The sequence below is a fragment of the Poecile atricapillus genome, chromosome 2 (assembly GCF_030490865.1).
Source record: "Poecile atricapillus isolate bPoeAtr1 chromosome 2, bPoeAtr1.hap1, whole genome shotgun sequence".
Classification (NCBI taxonomy): Eukaryota; Metazoa; Chordata; class Aves; order Passeriformes; family Paridae; genus Poecile; species Poecile atricapillus.
In genome coordinates this window covers 72,800,723-72,811,642 of record NC_081250.1, presented here as the reverse complement: position 1 = coordinate 72,811,642, position 10,920 = coordinate 72,800,723, and positions in this window count along the sequence as shown.

Below are 10,920 nucleotides of genomic sequence, written 5' to 3'. Positions count from 1 at the left end.
ATCTCAGTTCATTAGTTTTTCCTTGTCTTGTTATTGTCTCCTCCAATCCTGTTGAGGAAAATCAGTGACAGAGAAGCTGGGTAGCTGACTGGCAGCTGCCCAAGGTTAATGCACCAGAGTACTCACTATTGAAACAGTGTTATGCTCTCTGAAACTCTTTATTATATATTCACTTCCACTGTAAAATGGATAAAGCTAATGTGAGGTTTTTGGTGTTTGGTTTGTTGATTTTTATTTTAAGGTAGAGATTCTATTCAAATATATCTTAATTTTGCTTTGCATTCAGATTCACTGAAGAGAAAACTGACTGAAGGACTATAAGCAAAGGCTAATATAGTGATTAAAAATAGCAACATGTTATTCTGAAGAGCAGACTCTAAAACCAATCCAGGGGCCACTGTAAACTGAAATTTAAGACAATTTCATTAGATGTTTCTGTAAACAACTAAACAACCACATGGAAAATGTAGTTGTGTAATGACCTTTGAGTCTAAATGACAACCCAAATTATTCTGCAGGTGATTGTAAACTAGAATATGTTATAAGGGGAAAACATTGGTCATGCCATCCATTATTCTGGTGCTTGTAAGCAGTGAAATTTGCAGTAAGTGAAAATGCATAACTTTGTGGATGTACAACGTAGAATGTTCCCAGAACCATGGCATTTAGATAGCTGAGAGCCATTGTATTCTGGCTTTCTTTTCTTCACTGAAGTGCTATAAAAGAATTTTTTTTTTCCCCTGCTCTTGAAGGTATAGACCATGCAGAAAGCGTCCATGATGTTTCATGTTTGATGGAGTCTCCTGTAATAGAAGGCAGCTTTTTTTAATGGGTTGAATGGTGTCTTGGGACTTCAAATTGCATAAAGTGCTATGTAACTCAGCTGTAACACACAGCTTTCAGGATTCTCTAATTTGAGAACATACAAAATCATTAGTGTCACAATATTTAGCTATTTAACCATTTAGCTCTTTGTATGCCTTTCTGTATCTGGACTATGAATTCAGGTTTTTAGGATGCCATATATACTCTATATATGCAATAAAGCACCTTGAGTAGACATTCTAGCCTCTTTGGTTGATACTCAATGTAATCATTACCACTATGAAGCTTAGTACTGCCTCTGATACTAATGAAGATATTGAAATGAGCTGTAAAAGCACAATGTGTTGAAGTTTAACTTAAATAAATGCATGAACTGCAATAATAGAATTGATGTTATTATGTGCAAGAAGACAAGTACTAGACAAAATTTTGGCTTTTGGTTGGTTTGGTATTCATTTAGCAGAAGTGCTACCGAATGTTTCAGATGGTAAAATGAAGTGTGGGATTCTTTGTGAGAGAATATCACTGAGTCCAGCACTGGCCTAAATCCCACCAAATCTGTAGTCATCTGTACAGTGGTGGATCATCTGGAAGGCACTGCTGTTGGGGTAGATACAAAAAGAAGTCCATAACTATTTTGCACGACTCAGGGCCATAATAGCCAGCAGTGGCTACTCAAGACAAAGCTAAAAGAGAGGGAACTGAGAACAACTCCACACTTTTATTTTTTCCAGGCAAGCAGGGAATGATGATGTTTTTCATCTCTCCAGAGATAAAACTAGAATAAGCATTATCTGGACTAACTTTTCCATACACTTGAAGGGAGAAAGAAAAATAGCTCCCAATATTAAAGGTGAGAGCTCATAGGTCAAAATCAGTAGGGAAAAGTGCTGTGAAGTTTTATTGTAAGTTATTTTTGTGTTGAGAAAGAAGAATTATATGCTTTCTCTACTCTTGTCTCTCTCTCACAGTAACAGTAGCTTATCTCTTGCTGACAGTAAATAGACTTCCTCCTTTAGCATAAAGAGTGCATACTGTACAAGCAACTTTTACTCACTGTGAACTTTTGAAAGGAGCACTCCAGATCTTTCCCTGTTATTCTCTAGTTTCCAATGTGAAGAAGCTGAATTACTCATCTCCACCTCTGCCAAAAGCAGTAGCAGGAAAAAAGAAGAAGAAAATGGTGGCAAACATGACAAAGTTAATATTCCAATCTCAACAGCTGTAATTATCCTCTCCATCTGGGCTATGGAAGACAGGGAAAGACAATTTTAGATCAACCATTTGTAGGAGTTATTTATTTTTTGGAACTCTTTTTAACCAGAAGGTGAAGTCTTTTTCATGTATGGATATATCTTACAGTTTTTAGAAAATGCTACGGTTTTGAGATTGGAAGTAGTTTCAAAGAATTTATTTGATGTATTTCTACATTATACAGCTTGAAAGCATATTTAACCGTTCTAATTCATGCATTTTGCTTGCTTCCTAAGAGTCCTCAAACTCAGCATGCTATGAACCCTGCTGATCTGAAACACTGAAAGGGGAAATTACTCTCGGTGTTTGCAGTAACAGTTTAAACAACGAACTTAATCACAAGGGATAATCTTTCTTTTTTAAGTTTCCTAATTAATATTGCCTTGGCCTTTTTGAATTTTACTTTACAATTCAGACCTAAAAAAAGAGTTTTATCTATATATATATATGAATAGTTTCTATACAAAAAGGAGCAAAAAGTACTTCTTGACAAGCATGTTTTTAATTTGCAGGGGTTTTATCTGTAAGTAACATTTCCTCTGGCATACCTGTGATGGGGTCTTTACAGAAAAGGAGAAGATTTCTTCAAAATAGACTACAAAATCTATTTTGGGGATAATTCTCTACATGTACAACTCTACTTCTGCATATTACATTTTTAATGGTACTGTGTTAAGATCCTTCTGTGAGAATTAGTTATGGATTAGAAGCATTTAGATGAAATAAAATTTATTTTAAAAAGTTAACTCTGAATATAATCCATTAAATATATTCCTAGAAAGGAATTTTTAAACACCAAATCATCTGACTTGGAAAATTTATTTAGCTAAAGATATGACAATTTTATTAAACTGAATATTTTTCTTCAATCATATAGAAGCCATGGATGAGATGGTTTTGGACAGTGTAAGTTGGAAGAATTCTATTGACTGTATGGACTACACCAAAAAAAAAAACCCATGTCTAAAAACTGATGTTGTGCTAGTGTAAAACTGTGGAACTGATTTGCCTGATTGTTCTGCTTTAGGGCAAATTTGGGAGAAAGCCTCTGAATGAGGTCCCTCCAGAAAGCAAATGTAAAGGGCTCCTCCCCGAAGTGGTTCGGGAAAAGATTTCCTTGGAGAAAAGTGGAAAAAACTGTTTATTTTACAGAAGTTGAATAATACTAAACAATAAAACCTCTCGCTGTTCTGAGGAGACAGCAAATTCACAAAGTCCTTGCCTTGGGGTGTAGCTCAGCTCACTCAGTCTCTTATCAGTCCCTCCAGCGCTGGAAAGTGCTGAGGCCCAGGCCCCGGTGGGCCACAGGTGTGAGCTCCCAGGGTTTGGCTGGGTTTTTAGTCCAGAGCAAGTTTGAACTTATCCAAGAAAAGGAAAAAAAAAGCCAGAAAAAAACAGTCTGGGGAACTTCTCAGTCTCAGCCAAAAAACTAACAGCAAAGGAGAGCTGTGTCCCGCTGTCTGTCCGCGCTGCAGACAGCACAGTCCAGGAGTATGATGTGGGGGAGTGAGTGCCATCTCTGAAAACAAATTGTGGCTCCTTCTTTTTCCCCCTTCCCTCATGGAACCAGTCTTAAAGGTGCAGAACTTAATATGTAACATAAACAGAACAGATGATTTGGGATACAAGCATCATAATGTCACCCCAGGACAGTGATAAATTATTTTATTTAAACAACTTAGTGTGGATGACAAGGGTGATCAGCAATTGGAACAGGATGATCACGGAAGTGACAGATTCACCATTTCTGGAAGGCTTTTGAAATCTTGTAGATGTGGTGCTTAGGTAAATGGTTTAGTGGTGGACCTGAAAGTGTTAGGTTGAGGGTTGTACTCAATCCTAGAGGTCTTTCCCATGCCCAGTGATTCTATGATGTCAATGCTGTGGATGTTGGTAACCTGATACCACTGGCCATTCCATTCGTCTGGAGAAGATGGGTGCTCCTGGCTTGGACAGGTGTACTTTCCACCAGGTAAAAAATTGTATGAATGGCTGAGCCCTGGGAGTGGTGGTGAAAGGAATGAAATCCGGCTGACAGCCAAATACAAGTGGGGCTCCACTATTAGGGTACAATTCTGTTTAATATCTTTATCAAGTTTCTGGATGAAGGCATAGAGAAAACATCAAGTTGGACAGGAATGCTGCTCTGCTGGGGGATAGAAAGGCTCTGCAGATGGGTCTGGAGAGGCTGGATTGATGGGCTAAAGCCAACTGTATGAGGTTGTACAATGCCAAGTGCCCTGTCCTTCATTTGGGTGACAATAAGCCCAGTCAGTGATACAGGCCAGGGGAAGAGTGGCTGAAAAGCTGCTTGATGGAAAAAGACCTGGGGGCTGAACAGCTGAACATGAGCCAGCTATGCTCCCAATTAGCCAAGAGGGACAAGGGCATCCTGTCCTGTACCAGCAATAGTGCGGCCAGCAGGAGCAGAGCAGTGATTGTTCCCCCGTAGTCAGCACAGGTGAGGCCACACCTGGAATCCTTTGTCCAGTTCTGGACCCCTCACAACAAGAAAGACATTGAGGTTCTTGAACAAGTCCAGAGAAGGGCAATGGGGCTGGTGAAGAGTCTAAAAAAAAAAAGTCTGATGAAAAGCAGTTGAGGAAGTGAGAGGTGTTTAACCTCAAGGAAAGAAGTCTCAGGGGAGACCTTATTGCTCTCGACATCTACCTGAAAGGAAATTGTACTGAGGTGGGGATTGGCCTCTTGTCTCTGATAACAAGTGATAGGACAAAAGGAAATAACTAAGTTGCACAAGGATGTTCAGATAAGATATAAAAATATTTCCTTATGGAAAGGGTTGTTAAGCACTGGAACAGACTGCCCAGGAAAGTGATTGAGTCACCATCCATCAAGGTATTTAAAAGATGTAACACTTAGGGATTTGTTTTAGTAGTGACATCAGTAAGTTTATGGTTGAACTCCATTTCAAGTATCTTTTCCAACCTAGACGACTCTATTATATTCAAATTTTTATATTATTCTCACACACTCACAATTCAACATAAACTTGAAATGCCAGCAAAAAGCAGTCTCATTGGTAGACTCTGTTATTTATACATTTGTTTTCTGCTACTGGAAAAGACACATATACATCTTATGGAGCTTACTATATGGAAACACTAACATGATGATGTGATACAAGGATAAAGCTTAAAACTAGGTATGCATTTTATGGAAGGAAGTCCTCTTTTAAAAAAAAATGAATGATTTTTTATTGGCATTGACCTTTCACTATGACTATGACTATGGTAGTACGAGAAAACTTGCATTTTGTATTAGTACATTGGGATACACTACTATAGATATAGATACATCATCTGCTCTGTGACTTAAGAGACCTAGTTTGCTAAATAACACAATTAAATTAGAAAAGGATATTTGTAGCAGATGATGGAATGTGTCTTGGTCATGCTTGACCCCAAGATAGTTTGAATGTTAAAATCTGAGTCTGAAGACCTGATAATACAGAAAAGGAAATACAGCACTGTGTTTACTTGCCTACTCAATGGTCTTCAACAACAAAATATCAGCTCTACATAAACATGAATCTTGTAGGAGGTAAAATATTGCAATTATTTAATATTGGAATGTAGATGGCTTTATCTTTCTTGGGGTTTGATTTTCTCAACATTTCTGTGAATGTTTCATATGGAGAATGCTTTCATCTGGAGTAAATACTGTGATCTCTGACTCATAAATAAATATTTTGGGCAAAAGTGTTTTCTGTTTACTGCTGTCATTATAACTTAATCTAGAGTACTCAGACCAAGAAAAGAACATTATATTGGTTTTTCTGATTGATTTAATTTGCTTATGTCTTGGAGGGGCCTCATTTAAAGTGGGAAAATAATAGAATAATGATGATAAAAAGCGTACATCTTGCTGAAGTCCCTTAAATATACCTGTCTTACTGCAAAAGGTGTTCAAAACTTCTTGTAAACTGTTGTCATTGTTCTCCAAGTTGTTGCTTCTGTATGAAGATCATTATCAGCCCATTTATAATAAGAGGAACTGAAAACCAATAAATCTGAGATTTCCAAACTGGAATCCTTGTGAACTGTCAGTAGTCTTTTGATGTTGCATTCCAAAATAGCACTGTGTGTTCTTTGTAGGGCCTCACTGCTTTCTCATTGATATGAAGCAGCAGAAAAAGCAGATTGGTCTGAAAATTTTTCAGAGGCCACAAGAAGGTTATTTGCAGAAATGTCTTTTTTACATTTCAAATATCTCTTTCCTTTTTCTCTTTTCTCTAGCTTTTCTCTCATAACATGATAATTTGTGATATGCATCTGATACTTTTTCCTTTTCTTGAAAGTTATTGTAATTCTTACATTTCTAACCTTCAATTTATGTTCCATTGTGTCCTACTGAAATTATTTCCTATTGCACACATTCCCCAGTTCAGATAGTTTTATTATTGTGCCCTTTTCAATTCACTAAGAACACCTTTACATCCTGATGGAAGTTCTTCAAAACATAGCTGACCTAAATCTTAACAGGATATGTAGTATCATTTCCCAAGAAGATTTCTGTTTCATTGTGTGAATCTGGAAGATCATTCTTAAGTATCACAGATATGAAATCGTTATGAAATGAATTTCCCATGAAAGTAACCTCTCACCCAGGAGAGATTAAACATTTGCTTTGTATGTACCATCTCTTCTGAATGAGAATAATAGCACAGTGCACTGTGAAAATATATTGGGATATACTGTTTTATGTTATACCAGGTTGGAAAAAGAACACTAAAACATTCTTTAAAAATAGATTAAATAATTTCTATTTGCATTAGTATTTATAAAGTGACGCATTGTCTAAAAATAATACAAGAAATAAATATTTTGCATATAAAAATTCAAGATTCACAAGACTTGCAATACCAGTGCAGACAACAAAATTTGTTTCTTTGTCTGTTTATTATAATAGAATTTAGTGCAGTGATCATGGGATATTTTTTTTTTTGCTGTGCATTTATGGCTTTTGTTCACAGAACAGAGTCCTTTCTCAAACTGGTCTGTATTCAAGTATGACCCTAAACCACTTTTTGAACACCACTTGTTTGAAAATTGAGTTAAATTTTCTTTTGTTAGAGCTTCCTTTGATCACAATGACTCATTTCAAACTAACTTCTTTGCAGTACCATTCCAAAGGGAGTCTTCCTATCCCTATGGCATCGGTTAGGATACAAACGAAAATTTAGGTTACAAATACTCCATAATTGCAGGCAACTTGATTCATGCTGCTTTGTATTGTGGTGATTGTACAGGTTCAGGACACTGATTCCCACTGAACTTGGCTGAAACAGTGAATGCTTGAAGTCTAATGTATAAAAGCTCTGAAGGTCTCACACCAAGAGGAGGAAGGAGCACACAAAACAGACTATTCTTGCTGCCCTTTGAACTGTGTCACTGAGACTGGTTACAGACAGTGTAACCTTAGTCACCTGGGTTTTTTTCTGTGGGAACAGAGATTGATTATGACCTGAATAAGTTACTTGACCTATCTTGCAGGGAATCAGATTTATCTACTGGAATGCTTTCTTCTTTCAAGAATGAGCTGGTTCTTATGCACTAAAACTAAAGTTCTATTCTGGACTCCCTTTCCTTTCTCCCTATCTAAACTATTTCCCTTTCAGATCTCATTCCAAGGTTTACTCTTCTTACATTATCGTCTCTTCTTGTTCTAGCCTGACTCAGCAATGAGACAAGTTAACTGATATTAAAAATAATTTATATTCACAAAAATCATAAAAGTCTGGCATGTCTTTTCATTTCTGCTAGAAGGCTTTAAGCCAAAATAAAGTTGATTGAATTGGTCCATATTTTCTGGGAGATTGTGAAAGTTTTTCATACACCTTTGTTTCGTCCTACTTGTTCCATCCCAAAACAGTTCTGTTATGGTCATGATATGATTAAAGTTGAAACACTTTAGCAGTGTTGCAATAGTGTACTGGTGTATGCATAAGAGCACAAAAATTAGGGTAATGTTACAACCATCACTCACCAAAATGAACAGTTCTGGTGCAGACATATTCCACAGAGCAAGGTGAATTTCTAGAACCAGGGAAACCCCAGAAGAGCAGGAAGACGCTCTGTTGACAGTAAGAAAAGAGCCAACAAAGCTTTAACCCTGAACACGAGGAGTACAGACTTCAGATTGCTCAGGGAAATAGTAAGCACCCATGGAAAATGCTTTTGAAGGTACTGGGGTCCATCAGTGCTGATCATTTTTCAAGCACCACCTCCTAAGGGCACAGCTGCAGGGAATTCCAAAATGTTGGAAGTCAAGCAGCTGAGACAGAAGGCCACCTTGGCTAACCAGGGATCTTCTTTTGGAGCTAAGTCAGAAAAAAGAAGTATTAGGCCCAGTGGAAATAAGTTTGGGTGACATGGGAGGAATAGAGCGATGCTGCTCACCTCTGTAGGAAGAAAATTCATGTAGCCAAAGATCAACTGGTAGTATTGAAAAACACAGGAAGGACAATGCAGTGATCAGTCACAGCCAGCACAGCTTCATGAGGGGAAGGTGTTGTTTGTCAAACTTAATTTCTTTTTAGTATAAGTAGCCCACCTAGCTGACCAAGGGGAGGAAGTTATGTGATCTTTTTGGATTTCAGCAAAGCTTCTGATAATGTCTCTCACAGTATCCGTCTGGACAAAATATCCAGCACAGAGCTGGATAAACACGTAATGAGTGTGAACAACTGGCTCACAGGTTGAGCACAAAGGGAAATTGTAATGGATGAGGTGACTTCAGACTGACAACCTATCACTAGTGGGATTCCACAGGGTTCCATCCTCAGCCATATGCTCTTCAACATCTTCATAAATGACTTGGACAAAAGATTTGAAGGAATACTAAGTAAGTTTCCCAATGACATTAAATTGGAAGGAGCTGTTGGCTCCCTCGAAAGCAGGGAGGTTCTGCAGAGAGACCTCAACAAATCAGAGGGCTGTGCAATCACTAGCCATGTGAATTTTAACAAAAATCAGTGCTAGATTCTGCACCTGAGACAAGTTATCCCCAGATGTCCACTGGGGATAGACTGGAGAACCAGAGAAGCTGGTGAGCAGCACGGCGGAAAGACAACTGAGGGTCTTGGTTGATGGCAAGTTGCATCTGAGTCAGCAATGCCCTGGCAGCCAGGAAGGCCAACCCTGTCCTGGGGGGCATCACCAGCTGAGCAAGGGAGGAGATTGTCATCCTCTGCTCTGCACTGGGGCAGCCTCACCTCAAGTGCTACATAAAGAAGGATAGAAAACTATTAGAAAGCATCCAGAAGAGAGCTAAAATGATGGTGAAGGGCCTTGAGGGGAAGTAGTACGAGGAGTGGCTAAGGTCACTTGGTCTGTGCATCCTGGAGGAGACTGGGGACAGACCTCATTGCAGTCTACAACTTCCTTGTGTGGGGAAGAGGAAGTGCAGACACTGATCTCTTCTCTGTGGTGACCAGTGGTACAACCCAAGGGAATGGCATGAAGCTGTGTAAAGCGTGATTTACATTGGGTATTAGGAATAGGTTCTTTACCCAGAGGGTGTTTGGGCACTGGAACAGACTACCCAGGGAAGTGGTCACAGCACTGACAGAGTTCAATGTCCTCAGACACAAGGTATTGAGGGCCTTTCCTGTGCAGGACCAGGAGTTGGGCTTGATGATACTTGTGGATCCTTTCCTACTCAGGAAATTCTATAATTCTACAAAATAAAATAAAAAGAGAAAAAGAAAGGTATCTTAATTGACCAAAGATTTAGACAATTTTTTTTATCAGATAATCATTTAAGTGATGTAGAAGAAGACAACACACTTAAATTCTTGCAGTGAAAAGTTTTTACAAAGAGGGCTATGTCACTGTCACAGGTGTACTGATCAATACTATTCAATTAGAGAAGTAAAATGAAAACCTCTCTGCACTCAAATGCAAATCAACAAAAATGGAAGAAGGGAACATAAAGAAAAGGCTTAGTCATAAATGAGAAATGTTAAATCAATACCACAGAGGTGGTCCACACATATTTTTCTTTAAAGGAAAAATTCATGATACCTCTCAAAACCTCTTCTTTCTCAGAAATTGGATCTCACTTCTGATCAATGGTGGAGGTCTGGAAAAGTCTTTTTTATATGAATGGCAGTTTGGAAATCCTGCACAGATGGAGTATTTACTCCAGTAGCTGTTTTTTTGCTATAACTCTAATTTTTTTACTGTGTTTTGCATAACCATTGTAATTGCATCACAGCTGTGTGTATAAATAAGAATTCCAAGCAGTTTTAATGTTTTTCAGATGAACTTCAGAGAGCTATTTGCATCTCTGGCAATACCTCTTTTCAGGCATAAAAACTACTTTCTGAGCTGGAAAATAATAAAATCATATTCTGCTGTTACATTAAAAACTATTAACAAAGATGATTCTCTTACTGGTCAGAATACTTTCCTTCTAATCATTCCCTTGCCTGGGAAAGCACTCAAAATGTATGGATTGCCTTTAGATCATTTTATGCCTGAACCATGATTGTCTGGGTTGACTCTCAGTGTCATTCCTCTCCTTTTCAATTTTGTCCTGGATGTAATAGAAGGCTGAAGTAATTATAATTAGACCGACAGTAAAACTGAAAACTATGCCCTGGAGTATCTGCTCCTGTGCCCAACCTCTGGCCAAAGGCTTGTGTGAGTTGCTAGTAAATTAACCAAAGCAATATTTGAGAGCATCCTGCCTGCAACACCTGTCTATAACTTTGTTCTCTTATGAAGAAATGAGGGACTGCTTGCAGAAAAACTCATGCTGTAGACATTTTTGGGAAATCCACAAAATAATCTTCTGGATCTTTTTTGCCTTTTCACA